Source organism: Schistocerca piceifrons, chromosome 4, assembly GCF_021461385.2.
Source record: "Schistocerca piceifrons isolate TAMUIC-IGC-003096 chromosome 4, iqSchPice1.1, whole genome shotgun sequence".
Lineage (NCBI taxonomy): Eukaryota > Metazoa > Arthropoda > Insecta > Orthoptera > Acrididae > Schistocerca > Schistocerca piceifrons.
The window spans coordinates 97,365,527-97,391,776 of record NC_060141.1 but is presented as its reverse complement, the minus strand read 5'-3'; the positions used below and the strand labels follow the sequence as shown (position 1 = coordinate 97,391,776).

Genomic DNA, 26,250 nt, shown 5'->3' with positions numbered 1-26,250 from the left:
TGTATGCTGGTAATTGTGTTTTTAAAATCAAAAGCTTTCTGCCTGTTGAAAATTTATTGTATTGTTTTTTTAAAAAAATGTTCAAATGTGTGTGAAAACTTATGGGACTTAACTGCCAAGGTCATCAGTCCCTAAGTTTACACACTACTTAACCTAAATTATCCTAAGGACAAACACACACACCCATGCCCGAGGGAGGACTCGAACCTCAGCCGGGACCAGCCGCACAGTCCATGACTGCAGCGCCTCAGACCGCTCGGCTAATCCCGTGCGGCATTTTTTAAAAGCATTTGCCTTCAGCCACTTTAAGTTTTAAGAATCTTTCTTATCAAGTATTACTTTTTGGAAGATAAAGCTGTGTGCTTTCTGCCTGTTGGAAATTCATTGTAGTGTATTGTTTTTAAAAGCGTCGATCTTCAGCCACTTTAAGTTTTAAGGATGTTACGTATCAATTATTACATTCTTTCAAAATAAGCTGTGGGCCTTCTGCCTGTTAAAATTTATTGTAATTGTGCTGTTCTTAAAATGATGGGCCTTCAGCCGCTTTAAAATTTTGGATTCTTACTTATCAAGTCTTACATCACTTGCGCTTAAACGCTATTTAAAGTAAAAACCTTTTGGCCTTCTGCCTTGGAAAATTGGTTGCAGTTTTTTTTTTAAACAATGATCTTCAGCCGTTTTGAAGTAAGGTTTCTTATTGGTCATAAAGCTTGGGCCTTCTGCCTGTTCAAAAGTTATAGTAATTTTGTTGTTTTAAATTTATGGCCCTTCATCTGCTTTTAAAAACTTAATCTGTCTGACTAGTCAAGTCTTACATCGCTTGAGCTTAAATACTATTTTGGGTTAAAGCCTAGAACCTTCTACCTCTAAAAAGAAAAAAAATTATAGCAGTTATATTTAATTCATGAGCCTTCAGCCATTTTAGAATTAAAGACGTTTTCAGTCGATAGTCAAGCTTAGAAGTTGCGCTGTAATGTTTGGACAACTAAATAAAGTGTTATGTTTGGAGTGTAACTTACAGCCTACCGTTCTGGCCCTCATCCACAATTCCTACTACTTGTCCTGTCGTGTGGGTTTAGCAGGGCGTCTCAGCAGGATAGCATATGCCAGCATGACAGTGCGACACGTCACCCAGCAAGGAATGGACGTGCGTGGTTCGAAGAGCACAGGGATGACTTTACCATATTCCTCTGGCCACCGAACTCCTCCCATTTAAGCCCAATCAAGTATCTGTGGGACCGACTCGATCGGGCTCTTTGTGCCATGGATGCTCAACCCAGAAACCTAACGAGCTCGCCACGGCACTGTATCGGGCATGGCTCCACATCCCTGTCAGACCTTCCAGCAAGTCTAGCAGCGGTCCACGCTGCAAAAGATGGTTATTCAGGCGTTTGACGGGCGGTGACATTACTGTGAATGGACAGTGTTGCCTGTGATTTACCGCCAGTAGCTAAGTCCACAACACCATGATCTTATCTTGGGGTAGTTTGTTCTTCTTATAGCTTGTAAGGTTCTCATTCCCTTCCTGGTGAGATGCTTTATTTTGTGTATGAAGTTTCCTGACGGTACTAGTTGACCTTCTTGAGATTGTAAATGGCTTTCTTCTCAAGGGCATTAGCTATTTCATTGCCAGTTATGTCGATAAGCACACAAGGCGAAAAATTAGTGAATCCAGGAGACATCACGCCAGAACCGTGAAAAACTGCCTCCAACCTCCATAACGGCCTCAATACAGCTCTTTATTCACATGAAGTGTTGAGTGCTATTGACAAGGGATTTCAGATCGATTCCGTGTTTCTGGATATCGGGAAGGCTTTTGACACTGCACTGCATAGGCGGCTCGTAGTGAAATTGCGTGCTTGTGGAATATCGTCTGAGTTATGTGACTGGGTTTATGATTTCCTATAGAGTGGTCACAGTTCGTAGTAATTGACGGAAAGTCATCGAGCAAAATAGAAGTGATTTCTGGCGTTCCCCAATGTAGTGTTATGGGACCTCTACCGTTCCTTATCTATATAAGCGAATTTGGAGCAGCCGTCTTCGGTTGTTTGCAGATGACGCTGTCGTTTATCGACTAATAAAGTCATTAGAATATCAAAACAAACTGCAAAACGATTTAGAAAAGATATCTGAATGGTGCGAAAAGTGGCAGTTGACCCTAAATAACGAAAAGTGTGAGGTCATCCACATGAGTGCTAAAAGGAACTCGTTAAGCGATAAATCAGTCTACTCTAAAAGCCGTAATTTCAACTAAATATCTAGGTATTACAACTACGAAAAACTTAAATTGAAAGGAACACATTCAAAATTTTGTGGGGAAGGCTAACCAAAGACTGCGTTATATTGGCAGGACACTTAGAAAATGTAACAGACCCACTAAGGAGACTGCCTACACTACGCTTGTCCGTCCTCTTTTAGAATACTGCAGCGCAGTGTGGGATCCTTATCAGATAGGACTGACGGAGTACATCGAAAAAGTTCAAAGAAAGGCAACACGTTTTGTATTATCGCGAAATATAGGAGAGAGTGTCACAGAAATGATACAGGATTTGGGCTGGAAAACATTAAAAGATAGGCATTTTTCGTTCCGACGGAATCTTCTCACGAAATTCCAATCACCAACTTTATCCTCCGAATGCGAAAATATTTTGTTGACCCCTACCTACATAGGGAGGAACGATCATCAAGATAAAATAAGGGAAATCAGAGCTCGCACGGAAAGATATAGGTGTCCATTCTTTCCGCGCGCTATACGAGATCGGAATAATAGAGAATCGTGAAGGTGGTGAACCCTCTGCCAGGCACTTGAATGTGATTTGCAGAGTATCCATGTAGATGTAGATGAAGAGCGTTTACAAATTCCTTCAAGTATGCTATATGCAGCTGAAGCCACTCATTGACGACAAGATGTCGTAGAGCTACCAAAGAGCAGGGATGCTAATTTCTGCATTTCATCCGCTGTCCAAAAGAGTAAATGTCAACGTCTACGGGATTAAGATCAGGTGATATAGTTGACAAGCCGAGGTTCGGGAGGATGCCTGAATGTTCATCAGATCACGTACCTACGCGAGCGGCTTTCTGAACACAGCTGTTGTCATCTTGGAAGATGGAAGTTTAAAATCGTGTTGAGAGCGCAGTCGTTACAGATGGAGCATAAGCGCTGATTTCGAAAGAATGGGGAAGAAAATTGGTCGTGCCCATTCCTAACGACACATCTCCATATTTGCCTGGAGCGATTTAGGGAAACCGTGGAAAACCTAAACCAAGACGGCCAGACGGGAATTTGAACCGTGTGAATCAAGAGCGCTAACCTTTGCGCCACACTGTCCGGTCGAAGATAAAAGTGTCCACAGCATATTCACAGCTTTCTCGTCATGAAGATATAGAAGAATGAGTAACGTCTGATCACCGAGAATGTTTAAACTAACATTCTGGTTCATGTTCACGGTAACCTGAACGAGTGGGCCCAAATCAAGGCGCACAAAAAAAAAAAAAATAATAATAATAATAATAATAAAAAATTACGCTCCGAAACATCATAGAAGGTTTTGCGCCATTTGAAAAGAGGCAAAATCGTGACTCGTTGATCGACACAATGCGCCATTCAAGACTAGCAATTGTATGTGCCGCAGCAAGCAATGCCCTTTGAGAGATTCGCGACTCCACATACTCACTGCATGTGGTTCCCTTCTCAAAGTTCGCTTGGAAAGTGGTTGAGATGGACCTTTATTTCCTGACACCAGCAACTCTTCTTCCGTTCCAAACCAATTGTTACTGACAAGGCATGATATTCCCCTCCAGTCCCTTTCAGGATCTTTTTAAATCCACTGTTCTTACGTCCAGTGATACAACTGCACTGATTAATACAACCGACTGGCAGATACCCATCACTTCACTGCCATGATTTACGTAAATTTTTTTTAAATTTGTGGTAAGATCTTATGGGACCAAACTGCTTAGGTCATCGGTCCTAGCTGAATACAGGAGACATCACGCCAGAACCGTGAAAAACCGCCTCCAACATTCATAACGGTCTCAATACAGCGAGGAAAAGCGCTTACAATTTCCTTCAAGTATGCTATACGTAGAACAACTTAAACTAACTTACACTATGGACAACACACACACCCATTCCCGAGGGACGACTCGAACTCCGATGGGGGGAGCTGCGCGGACCGTGACAAGTCGCCCAAGACCGCGTGGCTATCACGCGCGGTATGATTTACGTCAATGATGGACTGTCGCGTATCCGACTGGTTGCCAATTACAACGCTCCAAAGTGACGACAGTGCTCTTTTAAGGGGGTAACTACACTCATGCTCATAAAGTAAGGATAATGCTGATACATGGTGAAACAACGCTCTGGTGGGCGGTTTGCGGGTTGTTTAAATCACCTCGAGGTATGACCATGCGGGTGCATTTGACCCACGGTCGTCGCACGGTGGCGCTGGCAGTGGTCCACATACGCAGATGTATGTTGGTGCCTGTCAGAGTTCGGTGCAGCGAGTAAGTGTGCAGACGTTTTCTGACGTGCTAATGGTGACTGTGTGTTGCAAATGGCTCAAAGAACGGATATTGATGACGTTAGGAGAGGTAGAATACTAGAGCGACTGGAGGCTGGTCAAACACACCAGGTCGTAGCACGGGCCCTCCGTGTGCCACATAGTGTGATCTCAAGATTATGGCAACGATTCCAGCAGACAGGAAACGTGTCCAGGCGCTACAGTACTGTACGTCTACAGTGAACAACACCACAAGAAGACCGATATCTCACCATCAGTGCCCGCAGACGGCCGGAGTACTGCAGGTAGCCTTGCTCGAGACCTTACCGCAGCCACTGGAACAGTTGTCTCCAAACAAACAGTCTACAGACGACTGAACAGACATGGTTTAACGCCTGGAGACCTGCAAAGTGCATTCCACTGACCCCTGGTCACAGGATAGCCCGTAAAGCCTGGTGTCAAGAACACAGAACATGGTCATTAGAACAGTGGTCCCATGTTATGTTCACAGACGAGTCTAGGTTTAGTCTGAACAGTGATTCTCGCCGGCTTTTCATCTGGCGTGAACCAAGAACCAGATACCAACCCCTTAATGTCCTTGAAAGGGACCTGTATGGAGGTCGTGGTTTGATGGTGTGGGGTGGGATTGTGATTGGTGCACGTACACCCCTGCATGTCTTTGACAGTGGAACTGTAACAGGTCAGGTGTATCGGGACGTCATTTTGCACCAGTATGTCCGCCTTTTCAGGGGTGCTGTGGGTCCCACCTTCCTCCTGATGGATGATAATGCACTGCCCCACCGAGCTTGGATCGTGGTGGAGTACCTTGAAACAGAAGATATTAGGCGAATGGCGTGGCCTGCCTGTTCTCCAGACCTAAAACACATCGAGCACGTCTGGGATGCTCTCGGTCGATATATTGCTGCATGTCTTCAAACCCATAGGACACTTCAGGAGCTCCGACAGGCACTGATGCAAGACTGGGACGATATACCCCAACAGCTGCTCGACCAACTGATCCAGAGTATGCCAACCCGTTGTGCGGCCTGTGTACATGTGCATGGTGATCATATCCCTTATTCATGTCGGGGTACATGCGCAGGAAACAGTGGCGCTTTGTAGCACATGTGTTTCGGGACGGTTTTCTCAACTTATCACCAATACCGTGGACTTACAGATCTGTGTTGTGTGTGTTCCCTATGTGCCTATGTTATTAGCGCCAGTTTTGAGTAGTACCACGTTGTGTGGCACCGCATTCTGCAATTATCCTTAATTTATGAGCATGAGTGTTAATACACCGTCCAGTCACATTAATGTGACCACCTGTCCAAACCCTGAATAACCACATTTTGCAGCGTGGGCAGCTGCAAGACGAGCAGGAAGAGCGTCAGTGAATTTCTGGAAGGTACTGACAGGGATGTGGAGGCATGCCGACTCCTGTGCCTTGGCTAGCTGCACTAGGTTTCTTGGTTCACGATCCATGGCGTGAACAGCTTGATCGAGGTGGTCCCACAGAGTCTCTTGATTGGGTTAAAATCCGAGGAGTTTAGTGAACAGGAGAATACAATAAACTCATTCTGGTGCTCTTAGAATCATGCACGTACGCTGCCAGCTGACAGTTACATTGTCCTTCTGGTAGATGCCATCGTGCTGGAAAACCAAACTGCATGTAGGGGTGAAGATGATCCATAAGAATGGACGCATAACTGTGTTGATCCATTGTGCCTACCACAACGAAGAGGTCGTCCAAGAAATACCATGAAAACATTCTCCAGTCCATATAGCTCCTCTTTAGGCCTGAACCCTTCCGACGACTTCTGCACGATGTTTGTTTTCAGGCGTTTCATGCCGTACACGCCAACGACCATGTATCCGATGGAGCATAAAACGTGATCGTGATTCATATGAAGAGGCACTCAGTGGACTTCCAGCTGCAGTATCGACGTCGTTGATGAAGAACAGTCAGCATGGGTGCGTAAACCAATCACCTGCTGCGCAAGCCCACACGCAGCAACATTCGCCGACCGATCGATGAGGAGACATTGCTGGTAGCCCCCATGGATCTTCTGGGCGGTTAGTTGATAAACAGTTGCACGTCTATTCGCCCATACAAATCTCCGCAGCAGTGAACTGTGGTGCAACACCGTTGTCTCGGCTCCATTTGGGTATGCATGGTATAGTTTAACCAAGGCGGCATATGAATAGTTTACAGACTTAGCCGTTTCGGAAATGCTCCCATCCTTGGCCCGAAAGCCAACGATCATGCCCTCATGGTAGTCAGGTAAATCGCTCCATTTCTGTATTACAACGACTAGACTGTGTGTCACGTTATTCCCAAACACGTTTTGTATACCCTCCACTGCTAGTACTGCCACATGCCGTCTGTTGTCACGTTGTTGTGACTGGATTGTGTATTTTGAGCGGTGAGTTTATGTTCTCTTATCCAACAAAATTAGGTATGATCTACTTATCCGTCAAGTGTTAGCCACTATCATATAGGCCACAGGGTGGTTCGAGCATCCACTCCCACTCCCCCACCTCACGCACTCACAGATCCTTAAGTAAAGTAATAGGAGACCTGGAATTGGACAATGGGGGAGCATTCGAGCGTCCACCCCCACTCCCCCACCTCACACACTCAGATCCTTAAGTAATGTAATAGGAGACCTGGAATTGGACAATGGGGGAGCATTCGAGCGTCCACCCCCACTCCCCCACCTCACGCACTCACAGATCCTTAAGTAAAGTAATAGGAAACCTGGAATTGGACAATGGGGGAGCATTCGAGCGTCCACCCCCACTCCCCCACCTCACGCACTCACAGATCCTTAAGTAAAGTAATAGGAGACCTGGAATTGGACAATGGGGGAGCATACTTCGTGGCTCCAAAGAAGGCTGTAAGCACAGCAGTCATTATAGTGGCTCACTGCTTTTTCTTTCTAGATAAATTACGTTTAAGCAATGTAACAATAGTGCCACGTGTATTTGAATTTTGAAGCTATGTCTGCCCATCTGTCTTACAGCAGAATAACCTATAGAGCGAGAAGACGAGAAAGACCTATGGTTAGAACAGAAATTCACACACCCTTTATACGAACGGTACTTCTGATGAAACTAAGAGACTACAGGAAAAGGCGTTGACTATTACAAATACGTTTACAGACAACATGCATTGTAGAAAATATATTCGGCAGGTTAGAGTGAGGCAGGATACTAACTCCAGCATTATAAACGGTAAAGCTGTTAGAGATAATTTACATAATGTGAAATCTGTAGAGATTGTTCCTCATCAAACTATTAGACATTTCCAAGCTAGTTCCTTGATGAAACAAAGAAAAGAAAACAATATTAATATGAAATTCTCGCCTCATTGGTCACATAAAATTAGTTTTGAAGCTTAAATTTCCGGGACTCGTACCACTGTCCTCATGTCCCTATGAGGTTGGTGGTAATTGTGTTGAAAACTTCGAGTTACTGTTTTAGCGTTTTAGTACCAAGAATATTATTTTCATTGTTGCCGTCGTGGAAAACTCAGTAACCACATCATAACTTACAAATAGATTGTGTAGTGTGAAAATTTTAAATAATCTGTTTCGTGGTATTCTACGCTTGCCCAGTTACTCTTAGTAGACAAAGTCGTTTTCGTCATTTAGAATCCTTCCAGTCGAGTACTATTTGAAAAGTGGTCTCAGTGCCGTTACTACAGTGATTCATAACTATTTCAAATTACTTGGGTGTGACAAGTCGCATCACAACAATAATGGTGCCTTCTTGTTCAATATAGTATGTACGTTCCACCTTAGGGCTACTGCTTACCTGGGTCTGATGGTGGAGGGTCGTGATTTCTCCTCGCCATCTTGCCGCTCCCTGTAACACGAGCGACAGTTCCTCAGCATCGGCTATACAGCTTTCTTTTACTACTATTATATTATTTATGTTCACGTCTTCCTACAGAAATTCCTTTCATTACGCATCTACTGCTTTTTCAACTGAAGTTTGACAAAGGTTTTCATGAGATGATTAACTGGCGTTGTCTGCTTGCTTATTTATCTCTTCTGCCCCCTCTTCCCTTTCTCTTCTGAAAAGCGACGTTTGTTTATAAATGCCACGTTTGTATATAATACCGTGTACATCTAGCCGATTCTCGAAGGTTCCAATGTGTTGCATTAATTCCTACAAAACTCTCCAACGGGTTCGACAGAGTTCTATTCTTCTATTCGTTTAAATTTACCCTTCAGAACTGTCACCAGTCACCCCAGCGACAGAAAAAGAGTATGGATTTGACAATAACATCGGACGTTTTTGGAAATCTGCGTGTCATCCTGCGACAGCCTCGACAAGAAATTTTTTCCTAGTGCCATCCATTGACACCTCTGACAACGCCTCCCTCCCCCCCCCTTTCTAGTTAAAAAGTCTTAGATCAAGCAAATTTTGTTAACCTAGGAGTTCTACGGTTACAAGTATTGTTTTTTGTTACATTCAATACAATATATTTTTCAGGTAGTAAAAATGTGTTACAGATTTCTCCAGGCATTCCAGAGTTATTCTGTAATATATACACGCTCATGTACGACCATATTTTTGTATACAGAATGATTCTCACTGACTGTAAAAAAAAAAAAAAAAAAAAAAAAAAAAAAAAAAAAAAAAAAAAAGCCGAAGCGATGTAGATGATGCTGAGGCATGTAATGTAATATAAGACACTTCTGGGCGCAAAGGTCAGGGAATATCCCAAAACTGGATGACAAATGTTGGACATATGACATTACCAGATGACGTACCTCACTGCACGTACAGCGGTTGGGATTGTCAATTCTACCCTCACCGGTAGGGGTCAATGCTACATATCGCTCAGCTAGGGTACTCAGTTTTCGTTTTTACATTATACGATGTGATGTGATGAATCGGTTTACATTTACAAAAACAGAATAGCCTAGTGAAGCTATGTATAGCGCCGCCCCTACCAGCGAGAGCAGAATCGACAAACATAACCGTTGCACGTGTGGGAGGTACATCATCTGGTGACGTCCCATGTTCAACATTTGTCAACCATTTTTGGGATATTTCCCCGCATTTGCGGCTCCATATGTATTACATAACTTTTCTCAGTGTCAACTACGTCGCTTCGGAGACTTTTAAACGTCGATAAAATCGCTCTCTTACAGGATCAGTCGCATTGTTAACACCGTTTTCATTTCTTGAACTGTTCAGGACATCGATATGAGGTTTACGGGAGCTGGCAGAAGACAGAGGTACACGTCATACTGTCACATGTTCATGTTTAAACACTTATATCGACCTAGATAGTGAAGCGAATTTATATTTTTGATGTAACTGTACAAGTTTTTAATGGCATTCAAAAGCTCTTGAAAGACGACAATAACGCTCGTTAATGTTGGCCGTTAATTATTTAACAAAAGTATCTGAGAATTGTACGGAAACAAAGAAATAAAGAGTCCGAAATCCGCTATTGTGGCGGAAACACCTTCAAACTTCTTGCTGCATATAGCGGTCGAGTGTGATATGAGTGGCCCATTTGGTGGTGTTCATACCGCAATAACGGATGGCGGCAGCCTTTTGGCTCAACTATTATGAAATTAATTTGTGAAAAATCTGAATACCAACATTAATAAGCGTTATCTCAGCATACTCTTCTTCCTAAACGCTCTATTAAGAAATAAATTCCTTGGTTTAGCGTCTTGTTTGATCCAAGAGTCATGAATTTAAGCATGTTACAGAATTATATACCCCTCTGCCATCAACCATTCACAGAAAACCTCGTTTCGATATCTCTAACCATTCATGAAATAACATCTAATGTGATTCAACTGTACACTGACAGGAGAAAAATTGTATCATCAATAGTATTGGGAAGTGCTTAAAAATGTCATTGGGAAAGCAGATAGAAAAAGATTATTTACTCAGTAATAAGAATGGCTATGAGGTGGCAGCTGATAGGGGCATGGTTATGTGGGAAGTGCCTCAACGGTCAGTACTGGAAAATGTATGTTTGCATCTATGTCCAGGATCTCCTCCCAAACCCCTGGATCAATTTCAGCCAAATTTGGCACAGAAACAGTGAACCACAAGGTTTGTAACCTCTTAGCTCCAATGTGAGCAGAGATAAGAGCATAAACATATATTTTTCAGCACCTACTGTGTAGGCTTCCCCGTATGACTGGCATATAGTATGTGATTAGTGTCGGCTTACCTAATTAACCTGCTTTTCAGGGCACCCTATGCAAGAAATGGTTTGCCAGTCTCTAACATGTAAGCTGCTCTGCATGACAGGTGTACCGTGTTGTAGTAGCATCAGCATGCTTTATCAGTCTGCTTTGCATGGCAGACTATAAGTCAGGGGCAAAACAATGGTTTTGAAACCCCTGACTTACAGGGTACTCTGCATGAAAGGCGTGTTGTCAAGGTGGTATTGACCTCCTTTATTGGCCTGTTTTGCAAGGGCAACATGTGTGCATGGACACATCTCTGGGAGAATTGAGTTAGGTAAAAGCAGAGGAAGGACAGAGGTAGGGGGCAGGAAGAGATGTATATGGAGTGAGGGGGCAGGACAGGATGGACAGAGGGGGCGTGAAGGAATGGACAGAGAGAGGGGGAAGGTGGTGAGGGATAGAGAGAGAGGGGGAGGAGTAGATGAACAGAGGGGAGATGAGGAGATGGACAGAGGGCTGGGGAGGAGGAGATGGGAGAAACAAGGAGAGGAGGAGAGAATCAGTGATGAAAGTGAAGAAGAGATGGCGAGAGAAGGGGGTGAGGCGTAGATGGACAGAGAAAGGGGGAGAGTGGTGTGAACAGAGAGAGGGGAGAGAGAGAGATTGTCAGTAGAGGGGGAGGAAGAGATGCACAGGGGGTGAGGAGGAGATGGAAAGAGAGAGGGGATAGGTGGAGATGGACAGAGAGATTGTGGGGGGGGGGGGGGGGAGAAGATGGACAGGGAAAGAGATAAAGTATTTCTATTTTCTGATGACATTAGTATAGTAGTGAAGGTCGTTGAGTAAAACACAGGCAGTTTTGCAAACACTGCAGTTCAAAGCAATTTCATGGCTAGATGGGAAAAAAACTGTTGCTAAATCAGAGTAAGACTCAGTTTTTAATTCCTGACACACAATTCAATTAAAACTGCCATTTTTTTATTTCAGAGAAAAGGCACACGATGAGTAAGCCTGGACAATCCATATTCCTATTTGTTAGGGTAAATGCAAGCTGTCATGGAAAGATCATGTTCAAGGAGTTGTTCAAAAACTGAATACTGCTATATTTACCAATAGAGCAGTACCTGCAGTAAGTGATAATCCAACATGAAAATGAGCCTACTTTGCATTTTTTCATTCGCTTATGACATACGGCATCACATTCTGTCCGAGGTGGTTCTTTCTATCCTGAAAGGGTTTTTTGGCTCTGAAACGGGCAGTTTGAGCACAATATGTGATGTAAGTTCGAGGCCTTCTTGTCGACGCAGTAATATCAGTGTAGGAGCCGTCGAATCGGGCAAAATTTTCCATATTACCATAGGTTGGAAATCAACCGTGGTGGCGTTATGAGCATGAAACGACGGTCAACCAGCAACAAGTGAAGGTATTTTAAGCCACTACAATCATTCGTATCATTTCAGGAACTTTCGAAAGGATGTCAACTTTATAGCGATTTTGGACGAAGGAATTTTGAACATTTGCTGCAATCAATGTGATTTGAGGAAAAAGAAGTGTTTAAAATTTAATTTTTGTTTTCTGTTTCACCGTTGTCTTTGGCCACTGACTGATCCGTTGTACTTGTTAGAACAAAAGTTCATTGATGCGTACATTGGCAAACATTAAAAAATGTGGCCTTTAGGCTTCATTATTAACAACACTACAGTTTACAGTATCATATATCGGTTATTTTACTGCAGTGATGTTTTCAAGTACAGTTTAATATCTTAAGAAATTATAACATAATGTAACTTCCAGCGTAGTTGATTTTCGCAGGAAACATCGCAGAACATTCTCATGTAGTCATGAATAAAGCTTTTAAAGTTTTTCTTCGTTTTGACTGTTAAGCTGAAACTATTATCTTCAATTACTTAATAACTAGTTCTCATCTTGTCATGAATAAAGCTTTTAAAGTTTTTCTTCGTTTTGACTGTTAAGCTGAAATTATTATCTTCAATTACTTAATAACTAGCTGCGCTCCTTAGCAGTTATTAGCTGCGTCGAGTTCATTTAACTGTACATACTTCAGGGCACTCGTCGCTGATTGGATATCGTTTTGTGGCCGTAGCTCTTTACCTACAGTAATGTGGAAAACATTTGCTGGATTCGACGCTCCCTACCATGCCCTGAACTTGTCACTTTGTTTCTCTCCATCCTGTTTATACATACTGATGTATGGTGTGCTTTTGACACGAGTAAAGAACAACAATCCATAATAACGCCAACACAACTTAGAAGCCGTCATTGCCTTCGATAGGATGCATGCATTTGATGTGCATTGTACATCTAGCGTAAGAGACAAAGCTCAGATAAGGACATTCTCTACTCCAAAGGGTACGGTGGGGTGTTTGAAATAGTGCCTGTTATAGGGGCCTAGTTCCTTCCAGCCAAAAGAAACGTTGCCAGCACGTTCAACAGTAGTGTTGCTCCACAATAACTTAATTAAATAAGAAACTGGACTGAACGGAAGCGGGTATGTAGAATTTATAGCAACGTATTATTATTTTTTCTTCTTTTTTTCTTGCCAGCAAAATTATTTTTTTCTACATTGTAGTGTTGTGGTCTTCAGTCGAGAGAGTGGTTTGATGCAGCTCTCCGTGCCACTCCATCCCGTGCAAGCTTCTTCATCTCTGAGTAACTACTGCAGCCACATCCTTCTGAATCTGCTTAGTGTATTCATCTCTTGGTCTCCCTTTACGATTTTTACCCTCCACGCTTGCCTCCAACACTAAATTGGTGATCCCTTGATGCCTCAAACTGTGTCCTACCAACCGCTCCCTTATTCTAGTCAAGTTGTGCCACAAATTCCTCTTCTCCCCAATTCTATTCCGTACCTCCTTGTTAGTTACGTGATCATCATCATCTTGGACAGTTTCCAGCCACTGGCTGGGTCTGTCGGGAACACAGGCCTCTCCATCGTGTTCTGTCTTTCCACCATTCCCCCTCTTCCACCTTCGTCCAGTTCTCTCCTCTTCTCATCACACATTCCTTCACTCCCTTCACCCATCTATCTCTTGGTCTTCCTCTGGGCCTCTTCCCCTCCAGTTGCAGATCAAACATCCTCTTTGGAATTCTTCCCTCATCCATTCTCTTCATGTGTCCATACCACTGCAGTCTTGATTTTTCTATCCTGTCCTGTACTGGTTCCTCCTTTAGTCTTTCCCTCACATACACATTTCTCAATCTGTCTCGCCTTGTTACACCCAACCTGCTCCTCTGGAACTTCATTTCACTAGCCTGTATTCTACTTTTGTCGCTTTTGTGCATTACCCATGTCTCACTTCCGTATGCCAATATGGGGACAAAGTAGGTTTGGTATATAATTCCCTTGGATTTCTGTGGCACCTCCTTGCTCCAAATAAGCCCCCTAATGCATTTGTAGAACTGCCCTGCTTTTCTGCACCTTTCATTTATTTCCATTGCGTTTCCCCCCTTACTTTCAATCACGCTTCCCAGGTACTTGAAGTTCTCTACCACTTGTAGTTTTTCCCCTCCACAAGTTATATCCACATTTGGCCTATTCTTCTTCCTTGTTGTGACAATTATTTCACTTTTCTTTGCAGAGAAATGCATTCCATATTGTGCTGCCGTTGCCTCCCATGCATCTAACTGCTCTTGCACCTCCTTCTCGCAATTTCCCCATAACATCAGGTCATCGGCAAAAAGCACTGCTTTCATTTTATGATCTCCAATTGCATCTGATACTTGCTGTAGGATTTCATCCATAACAATAATAAACAATAAAGGCGAAAGTGCACTTCCCTGTCGCAGCCCATTTTCCAGCTTGAACCATGCAGTACGTTCCCTCCCCACTTTCACACAACTCTCACTTCCCTCATACATTTTTCTGACTTTTCGTGTTATCTCTTCATCTATCCCTTTTGCGTTCAGCACATCCCAGAGCTTGTCCCTACAGATACTGTCATACGCCTTCTCAATATCTAAAAAGGCCATGATTAAGTCCTTCCCGTACTCATAGTGCCTTTCCTGCAGTTGCCTTACCGCAAATATGAGGTCCGTTGTTGATCTTCCCGGTCTGAAACCGTACTGCTCCTCTTGCAGTCTACTTCCAATACTGCTTCTTATTCTCTTCTCCAGGATCTTTTCATAGATTTTTCCACAGTGGCATAGCAGGGTGATTCCTCTGTAGTTCTCACATCTCCTTTTATCCCCTTTCTTTAAGATCGGGACTATAATTTCTTTCTTCCAATCCTCAGGAATTCTGTTCTCCTTCCACACCACCCTCAGCACTCTGTATAGCCACTGGGTTCCTACTTCTCCTGCTGCTCGTATCATATCCACTGTTACTTCGTCCCAACCTGGTGCTTTGCCCCCTTTCATCCTCTTTATGGCTTCTTCCACTTCATTCCAAGTTAGATCATCAATTTCCCCACTATTATAATCGTCTGCTGCCTTAGGCTCTCCATCGCTGTTAGTTACCCGCTTGGCGGCATTCAACAGATCTTCAAAGTACTCCTTCCAAATCTTTTTGAGCTCATGCATTTCCTCCACAACTCTTCCATTATTATCCATGATCCTCAGGCACTCGCTTCTGTCGTTCCTCTTATTTCTTACCATGGTGTAAAGTACTTTTTTGTTCCCTTCACTGTCCTCTTCTAACATTCTTGTCCATTTTTCCATCCACTTCTTCTTCTCCGCCCTTACTATGGTCTGTGCCGCTTTCTTTTTTTCCTTATATTTTACTCTAGCTTCCTCTGTTCGGGTCTGGAACCATTCTCTGAAGGCTTTGTTCTTTCGAAGTACTGCCTCTTTACATATGTTGTTCCACCATGGGGTTTCCCTATTTCTCCTCTTTGTGCTAGTTCTTCCGCACACAGTCTCAGCTGCCTCAACTAGAGCCCTCTTAAAATCTCCCCATTCTTCTTCCACTGTTCTCTGATTACGTGATCTACCCACCTAATCTTCAGAGTTCTTCTGAAGCACCGAACATCGAAAGCTTCTATTCTCTTCTTGTCTAAACTATTTATCATCCATGTTTCACTTCCATACATGGCTACACTCCACATAAATACTTTCAGAAAAGACTTCCTGACACTATACTCGATGTGAAAAAATTTCTCTTCTTCAGAAACGCTTTCCTTGCGATAGCCAGTCTACATTTTATATCTTCTCTATTTCGTCCATCATCAGTCATTTTACTCCCTAAACAGCAAAACTCATCTACTACTTTAAGTGTCTCATTTCCTAATCTAATTCCCTCAGCATCACCTGATTTAATTCGACCACATTCTATTATCCTCGTTTTGCTTTTGTTGATTTTCGTCTTATATCCTCCTTTCAAGACTCTGCCCATTCCGTTCAACTGGTCTTCCTGGTCCTTTGCTGTCTCTGACAGAATTACAATGTCATCGGTAAATCCCAAAGGTTTTATTTCTTCTCCGTGAATTTTAATTCGTACTCCATTTTTTTCTTTCCTTTACTGTTTCCTCAATATACAGATTGAATGACATCGGGCGTAGGCTACAAACCTGTCTCACTCCCTTCTTAACCACTGCTTCCCTCTCATGCCCCTCGACTCTTACTGTTGCCATCTGGTTTCTGTACAAACTGTAAACAGCCTTTCGCTCCCTTATTTTACCCCTGTCACCTTCAGAATTTGAAAGAGAGTATTCCAGTCAACATTGTCAAACGCTTTCTCTAAGTCTACAAATGCTAGAAACGTAGGTTTCCCTTTCCTTAATCTACCTTCTAAGATAAGTCACAGAGTCAGCATTTCCTCGCGAATTCCAACTATTCTACGGAATCCAAACTGATCTTCCCCGAGGTCGGCTAATCCCATTTTTTCATCCGTCTGTAAAGCATTCGTGTTAGTATTTTGCAGCCGTGACTTATTAAACTGATAGTTCTCTAATTTTCACGCCTGCCAGCACCTGCTTCCTTTGGGATTGGAATTACTATGTTCTTCTTGAAGTCTGCCGGTATTTCGCCTGTCTCATACATCTTGCTCATCATCTTTTGTCATACCTGGCTCTCCAAAAGCTATCAGTAGTTGTAATGGAATGTTGTCTACTCCAGGGGCCTTGTTTCGATTTAAGTCTGAGTGCTCTGTCAAATTCTTCACGTAGTATCATATCTCCCATTTCATCTTCATCTACGTCGTCTTCAATTTTCATAATATTGCCCTCAAGTACACCGACCTTGTATAGGCCCTCTTTAAGCTCCTTCCAACTTTCTGCTTTCCGCCGGCCGTGGTGGCCGAGCGGTTCTAGGCGCTCAGTCCGGAACCGCGCGACTGCTACGGTCGCAGGTTCGAATCCTGCCTCCGGCATGGATGTGTGTGATGTCCTTAGAAAAGTTAGGTTTAAATAGTTCTAAGTTCTAGGGGACCGATGACCTTAGAAGTTAAGTCCCATAGCGCTCAGAGCCATTGAACCATTTTTCTGGTTTCCCTTCTTTGCTTAGGACTGGTTTTCCATCTGAGCTCTTGATATTCATGCAGGTAGGTCTCTTTTCTCCAAAGGTCTCTTTAATTTTCTTGTAGGCAGCATCTATCTTACCCCTAGTGATATACGCCTTTACATCCCTACATTTGTCCCCTAGTCATCCCTGCTTAGCCATTTTGCGCTTCCTGTCGATCTGAGTTTTGAGACATTGTACTCCTTTTCGCCTGCTACATTTACTGCATTTTTACATTTTCTCCTTTCATCACTAAAATTCGATATCTCTTCTGTTAACCAAGAATTTCTACTAGCCCCCATCTCGTTCATGATCCTCTGCTGCCTTCACTATTTCATCATTTTCTACGTGTAATGAGCTAATTGTGCACTGCAGCACTGAGGATAAAGGAAAAAGTCTTATAAGTAAAACATGAATCCAAAGCGTTTTAAAATTTAGAAGAATAGGTCGAAATTAAAAGATCTTTGTGAAGGAATCTTTGTCATTTGTCCGACATTCTTCTTTTGTTACTTCCTTCATCATCTTTTCTCTTTGTGGCTTTGGTTGTTATAGAGTTGTAAAACTATCGTACGCTACCGGAGACTATCACAACTAAGTGTAGACTGCGATTGTTTTCCTGTTAGCTTTTGTTAAGGTCGTACCTGCATTACCTGTATATTAGGTGTGTAGCATGCCTATCAGGTGTTACTTCATAGCGACCACTTTCTTTAGATATGTGGCACGTGTGTTACTAGGTTCCTCTGGAAACCGAGAGTGTGAATCGTCTAGAAAAGCAGTGAAGATATACAAAGGGCCGTGTAACCTACGGACAATTTTTTGTTGTACATAGTTATCCTCCTGTCTGTTACGTAAAAATGTACATTATTTATAGCAAAATTGAAACCGTCAATGTTTAACTGAGGTTTTATTCGAAAACTGTTGATTTGTAACGTGAAACAAAGGAACGTTTTAGTAAAGTCAAATAAAACAGTACGGATTAACCATATAAAGCTAGAAAATATAACTTCCTCAAAAAAGAATAAAATAAAAAAACACAAACACAAATATATCAAACTTCACTTCAGCAGTTCGTCGAACTTATATAAAATATATTTATGTTATTCATAACTTCTGCATTTATAAATAATAATGGGAAACTCTTGCCTTTGATTATGATGAAGCACGTTCTATTCAGTACTAAATAACAACAATAATTATATATATATTTTTATGTGTATGCCTGTAAACTGTGCTTGTATCAAAAGCAATTGATTTGGTTCTATAAAAGCGCAGACGTTACGCGATCAGCTAATTCCTATTACTTATAAAAAGCAATTTATATTCTGCAGGGATATAACATATACAACGGACTAACACTGAATGATGTGCAATTCTAATTATATTCCAAACAAATAACTAAGCAAACAAAAAATGAAAAGAAGTCTTCGGTTCCCGGTATCTAGCTTACACATTCATTAACGTTTCCTTTCCTACCAATACTGTTAGGTAAATCTACCATTTACTATGTCATTTATGTACTGCACCAAAACTGTCGAACCGTAGCTTTGGTAGGTCGCAACTCCGATCTATTAAGATGTATGTATCATTGTAAGCTCATATAAATGAGAATAATTATTTATTTTCGTTCAAATATTGACTCATTTCTTATTATTTATTACCATTAATCTCTTTGATATGTTATTGACAGGTTCCCAAGTAAGAATATGGATGAGTTGTGTTGTATCAACTTGAATAACCGGCTTGAGCTATGTCTGTGTAGCCGCCATTACAGCTATGCCATTGAGAGAGACACGGATTGTAGTAATTATTCAGGACCTGCTTGCCATTTAATTTGACTAAGTCCGATTTGTTTTGGTACACTTTAGATACCGGTATTCAAAGCTAACATTTTCGCGAGTAATAAGAAATCAAGCCAGTTATTCCACAAACAATTAATATTTCGTGCAAAACTAGAATTTTCAATTAATCTAGCGTTAAAAATTGTATTAAATAAATATATAACACCTTTATCTGTAAAAAGGACACCGAAAGTCTTTTGTAGTGACACAGAATATAACAACCACCTGCGAGTCTTTATAATGAATAACCTGTTACCTGCACGTAATGAAAGAGGAAGAAAATTAGACCACCGGAATTGGGGAGATACCGTCCTGCCTTATATTTTCTAGAATTTTCAAAATGAAATGGAAAAGCTTTCTAGCAGAGGAGGCGTCTCTGTTCGGCTATGAAACAGTCAACTACATGACGGAAGCATTTACCGTAATACCACAGGCCAATACTACCTAAAGTTATGAAATGTTGTTGTTTATGGGTTTGTATGTATAAATGGAAATTGACGCTTATCTTATTAAACGAGATTAAGTACACAAATATGGAAATGTGATTATTTGGTAGCTATCCGCATAGTGTGCTGTCGTACTATTGTTTGCATGGGATACATTGTAGCTTCTAGTTGCAAGCGCTATGGTGATTAAATACATGATTTCGTGTTAAGTCTATGATGTAATTAATATGCTACTGACCTAATGGAAGATTTTGACTAATGTTTCCGACAACACGGATGAGTTAATTATACTAGTAACATTGACTGTCAAAGCAGTAGAGAGAAGACCGAATCTACTAATTGCAGGTTAACAAATTTTCAATTGGTAAGAGACTAACTGTTGAGGACACTAAAGTGGATAAAACTGAATTAAGAGGCAAGACCGTTGACAGTGTTAATCAACACAAAGTTCCTTATGTTATTATGAAAAACAGGAAATATCTACCAGAATTATACTATCACTTCACTGACATTGAAACTAGGGCTGTAGGTATCTCAGGATTAGTTTTCTTTTACGCATTACTTTATTGAAGAGGTGGCTCCTTTTATTGTTCTGATATGTTGTTTGACGGAATTCAGATTACACAAACTGGAGAAAACTTCATTTAGTTACCATTGCAGACTGTGTTTTAAATGAGAAAGAGAGTTTTGAATAGTTTTCCCATTAATATTGAAGGTAACAGAAACAATGATTTTGTTATTGGCAAATATTAGATGTGTACTATAACTTCACTGTCTTGTACTGTTGTCATTCCTTAGTCACTATAATTACTGATGCATAGAAAATTCATGCAGTAACATATTTTTCATTCAAATGCCACATCTTGGTTGAATATTTATGTCACACTTAGTTACATGATGTATAAGAGTAACACAGAGATACCACTTAGATCTCCTATATAACTATATAATGTTTGATGCAAACACACCATTATTACGCTCCTAAATCACGAGGGACGTTGAACAAGTAATGCAACACTTATTTTTCTGGGTTAGTTTGGGTTGAAGAAATGCTGAATAGTTGTGGGACATCGTGGAATATTCCCGCTTCACCCCCTATAGTTTCATAAAGATCCGACAGGTGGCTGCGCTATACGAAGCCTTTAAAATGACGTCTGTAGCGGAGGTGCGATCCATGCAGAGAGCTGTCATTGAGTTTCTTCTGGCGAAAAGCTAGAGCATCGCAGATATTCATAGGTGCTTGTAGAATTTCTACGGAGACCAGGCAGCGAACAAAAGCTTGGTGAGTCGTTGGGGTCGGCGTCTGTCATCAGCGCAACAACGTCGAGCAAATCTGTTCAATCTCCTGCGTGCCGGCCGACCACACACAGCTGTGACTCCTGCAATGTTGGAACGTGCGGACACTCTCATTCGAGGTGATCGACAGATCACAATCAAACATCTCGCTATACAACTGGACGTCTGTGTTGGTAGTCTGACACACTCGTCAAGCATTTAGAATACTTATAGGTGTGTGCCCGCTGGCACCCTCGCGCCTAACAGAAGACCATAGAGAGCAGCGAAGGACCATCTGTGGGAACTGCTTGGGCGTTACGAGGCTGATCGTGATAATTTTTAGTCTAACACCGTCACAAAACCACACGACTTCCCTTTCTCATCCATACTACAGCCTGGAACTCCATCTGTTTGGCCCGATGAGGGATACACCACACCAGATACATTATGTGGAAGATGGGGAGGCTACTGATGCAGCAGGACTTTGGCTCCAACGTCGACCAGTAGAGTCATTCGGGCATACAGGTCCTCCCAGTCAGGTGGCGTAAGACCGTTCCATTGAAAGTACATTATGTTGAAAATATGATATTGTAGCCAAAAGAATGGGGAATAACATGATGTATTGGAATCTTGAATAAAACCAACCTAACGAGAAAAAAAAGTGTTGCATTACTTATTGAACGCCCCCCATATTTACACTACTGGCCATTAAAATTGTTACACCAAGAAGAAATGCAGACGATAAACGGGTATTCATTGGACAAATATATTATACGAGAACTGACATGGGATTACATTTTCACGCAGTTTGGGTGCACAGATCCTGAGAAATCAGTACCCAGAACAACCACCTCTGGCCGTAATAACGGCCTTCATACGCCTGGGCATTGAGTCAAACAGAGCTTGGATGGCGTGTACATGTACAGCTGCCCATGCAGCTTCAACACGATACCACAGTTCATCAAGAGTAGTGACTGGCATATTGTGACGAGCCAGTTGCTCAGCCACCATTGACCAGACGTTTTCAATTGGTGAGAGCTCTAGAGAATGTGCTGGCCAGGGCAGCAGTCGAACATTTTCTGTATCCAGAAAGGCCCGTACAGGACCTGTAACATGCGGTCGTGCATTATCCTGCCGAAATGTAGGGTTTCGCAGGGATCGAATGAAGGGTAGAGCCACGGTTCGTAACACATCTGAAATGTAACGTCCACTGTTCAAAGTGCCGTCAATGCGAACAAGAGGTGTCCGAGACGTGTAACCAATGGCATCCCATACCATCACGCCGGGTGATACGCCAGTATGGCGATAACGAATACACGCTTCCAATGTGCGTTCACCGCGATGTCGCCAAACACGGATACGACCATCATGATGCTGTAAACAGAACCTGTATTCATCACAAAAAATTACGTTTTGCCATTCGTGCACCCAGGTTCGTCGTTGAGTACACCATCGCAGGCGCTCCTGTCTGTGATGCAGCGTCAAGGGTAACCGCAGCCATGGTCTCCGAGCTGATAGTCCATACTGCTGCAAACGTCCTCGAACTGTTCGTGCAGATGGTTGTTGTCTTGCAAACGTCCCCATCTGTTGACTCAGGAATCGAGACGTGGCTGCACGATCCGTTACAGCCATGCGGATAAGATGCCTGTCATCTCGACTGCTAATGATACGAGGCCGTTGGGATCCAGCACGGTGTTCCATATTGCCCTCCTGAACCAACCGATTCCATTTTCTGCTAACAGTCATTGGATCTCGATCAACGCGAGCAGCAATGTCGCGATACGATAAACTGCAATCGCGATAGGCTACAATCCGACCTTTATCAAAGTCGAAAATGTGATGGTACGCATTTCTCCTCCTTATACGAGGCATCACAACAACGTTTCGCGAGGCAACGCCGGTCAACTGGTGTTTGCGTATGAGAAATCGGTTGGAAACTTTCCTCATGTCAGCACGTTGTAGGTGTCGCCACCTGCGCCAACTTTGTGTGAATGCTCTGAGAAGCTAATCATCTGCATATCACAGCATCTTCTTCCTGTCGGTTAAATTTCGCGTCTGTAGCACGTCATCTTCGTGGCAATTTTAGTGGCCAGTAGTGAACATTTAAACATTTGTGTTCTGCATAGTAAACACCGAAACGATCTTTACTAAAAAGAGTTTTTCTACCCTCAGTAGATAACGAACGTAAAATAAATTATGGCAAAATAAAATAATATAGAGACGCTAGGGATGACAATTGATGCCCTGTTGATTGGTCACTAGGTTTGATCTTCAGAATGCTGTGGTCATTAATAGTCTGTGGCATTAAAAGGCAACTAAAAATATACACAAAACAAGTAAATATAGCGAGGTGCCGTTTTCGTTAAGTTATGGTGAAATATGTGATGAATTTCCTGATGTACCCAATTAATTATTATTGTTTGTAGCTGCCGAACTACGACACTTACTTTTCAAAATGGAGCTATACACTTTTCCTGTAAAATTTGTCAATTTTTTCACTACATGTTAGCGAAAATCACATTTCGATATATTTACTCCTTCTGGACATACATTCTAAGAACAAAAACGACGCACCACGAAGATATCATCAGAACTGGACTGAAACCGTAGATGCGGCGTACGTGTACAGACAAACAAAGGATTACAATTTCAGAAAAAGAGAAAGAGCTTCACAAACTCGGCAAATCAATGACGTATTGGTCCACCTCTGACCCTTATACAAGCAGTTATTCCACTTGGCATTTAATGACACAGACGTTGGATATCCTCGTGGCGGATTCTGTCCAGCTGGCGCCTTAGGCCCTCAAAATTCCGAGCTGCTTGGTAGGCCTCGTCAAAAACGCTCCCTACGTTCTCAATTGGGAAGAGACCCGGCGACCTTGCTGCCCAAGGTAGGATTGACAAGCACTAGAAACTCTCGCCGTCTGCGGGCAGACATTATCTTGCTGAAATGTAAGCCCAGGATGGCTTGTCATGAAGGGCAACAAAACGGGGTCTAGAATATCGTCGACCTGCCCTAGGCTGTAACAGTGCCGCGTATGTCAACCAAGGAGGTCTTACTACGAAAAGAAATGGCACTCGGAGCGATCACTCATGCTTGTTGGGCTGTGTGACAGGCGACAATGAGGTTAGTATCCCATAGCTGTCCAGGAGTCTCCAGACACTTCTTTGGCCTTGAATCTCATTAACCGACGTAGAATTGTCTTCAGTGATGAGACCCGCTTACAACCACGCCCTAGTGACCGCGGTACACCTACGGAACAGCGGTACGTCGACGATATTCTGTGCCCTGTTTTGTTGCCCTACATGGCAAGCCACGCTGGACTTCCAGCAAAATAATGCCCGCCCGCACACGGCAAGGGCTTCTGCTGCTTATCTTCGAGCTTGCCGTATCTTGGCCAGAAAGGTGGCCAGACCAACATCTACATGTGCATGGCTACTCTGCAAATCACGGCTTCTCTGCAAATCACACGTAAGTGCTGGCAGAGGGTTCATTGAACTACCTTCACAATAATTCCCTGTTATTCCACTCCTGAACAGCGCGTGGAAAAAAGGGTCACCTGTATCTTTCCGTGTGAACCCTGAGCTCCCTTACTTTTATTATAAGGATCGTTTCTTCCCTTGTAGGTCGGTTCAACAAACTATTTTCGTATTTGGAGAAGAAAGTTGTTGATTGAAATTTCGTAAGAAGAACCCACTGCAACGAGAAAAGCATTTGTTCAAATGACGTCCACATCAAATTCTATAACATGTCCGTGACATTATCTCCCATGTTTCTCGGTAATACAAAACATGCTGCCTTTCTTTGAAATTTCTTGATGTACGCCGTTAATTTTATCTGGTACGTATCCATCACCACACAGCAGTACTCCAAAATAGGACGGACAAGCGTAGTGTAAGCAGTCCCTTTAGTAGATCTGTTGTAACTGCTAAATGTTCTGCCAACGAAATACAGTATTTGGCTCGCTTTCTCGAAATATTTTCTGTGTGTTCTTTCCAATTTACGTTGTTCGTAATTGTAATTCCTAGGTATTTAGTTCAATTTACAACCTTCAGATCTGATTGATTTATCGGGCAACCGAAATTTAACGGATTCCTCTTAGCACTAATGCGGATGACCTCACACTTCACAACCGCGCGACCGCTACAGTCGCAGGTTCGAATCCTGCCTCGGGCATGGATGTGTGTGATGTCCTTAGGTTAGTTAGGTTTAAGTAGTTCTAAGTTCTAGGGGACTGATGACCTCAGAAGTTAAGTCCCGTAGTGCTCAGAGCCATTTGAACCATTTTGAACCTCACACTTTTCGTTGTTTAGGGTCAACTGCCAATTTTCGCACCATAAAGGTATGTTTTCTAAATCGTTTTGAAATTTGTTTTGATCTTCTAATGATTTTACTAGACGATAAACGACAGCATTATCGCCGAAAAACCCAAGACGCCTACTCAGATTGTCTCCTAAATCGTTTATATAGATAAAGAACAGCAGAGTGTTCTACTTGGGGAACGCCAAAAATCGCTTACGTTGCACTCGGTGACTTCCCGTCAGCTACTACGAACTGTGGCCTCTCTGACAGGAAACCACGAATCCAGTCGCATAATTGAAACAGTATTCCGTAAGCAGCCAATCTGATTACAAGCCGCTTGTGAGGCCCCAACTGAGAACGTTTGACGTATTATGGGCAGGGCCCTCCAATCACCTCGTGATTTTGACGATCTAACGCGCCAATTGGACAGACTTTGGCACATTATCATCAGGATGACATCCAATAGCTCTATCAATCAATGTAAAGTCGAATAACTGCTTGCAAAACATAAGAGGTGAAGCAACAGGTTACTGAATTGCTCGTTATGTGAAGTTCTTTCCCTTCAATAAATCATCCAGTTTTTTTTTTGATATTGTAATAACGTGTTTGGTTAAACATGTAGATCACATCCACCGATTTCCGTCCAATTGTGGTGCTTTGTTTTTCTTGTCTTGGAGTATATTGAGGGTGGTACGTCTTAGCTGACTCGCCCTGTAGATGTAGAGGGCTAAGACAAACTCGTGCTAAGAATGAGTTGTTCTGAATGGATCTATCGCAAGCTTAGAGTGTATGTCCGGCAGGTGTCCGGATAACTGTAGGCACTGCGCAGCGGAGGCGGCGGCGTACTTACTGCGAAAGGGCGCAGGCGACGGCGGCCAGCAGGAACACGGCAGTTAGCAGCCACGCAGTCCTCTGAAACACACAGGAACAGCTGACTGACCATCTACCTGTCCAGCTCAAGCCACGCATGCAGCAACCGAAGAGCTGGAAAGTGCGTTGACGCCTGCAGGCCTCTGGTCCTGTACTGGCACATTTATGTTTGCAGTGTGTACATTACTGGCCATTAAAATTGCTATACCAAGAAGAAATGCAGATGATAAACGGGTATTCATTTGACAAATATATTATACTAGAACTGACATGTGATTACGTTTTCACGCAATTTGGGTGCCTAGGTCCTGAGAAATCAGTACCCAGAACAACCACCTCTGGTCGTAATAACAGCCTTGATACGCCTGGGCATTGAGTCAAACAGAGCTTGTA

General features: G+C 42.7%; 1 long non-coding RNA gene across 1 annotated transcript in view; it reads right to left on the bottom strand.

Moving 5' to 3' along the window:
• LOC124795487 overlaps window positions 1-25,945 on the bottom strand; it is a 35,517-nt gene extending 9,572 nt beyond the window's left edge. Inside the window, exons 1-2 of the long non-coding RNA XR_007016705.1 lie at window positions 25,838-25,945; window positions 8,319-8,369 (exon numbers count right to left, since the gene is read on the bottom strand). This is a non-coding gene — a long non-coding RNA (uncharacterized LOC124795487). The remainder of the gene's footprint in view (window positions 1-8,318; window positions 8,370-25,837) is intronic.
• Between the last annotated feature and the right edge of the window lie 305 nt (window positions 25,946-26,250).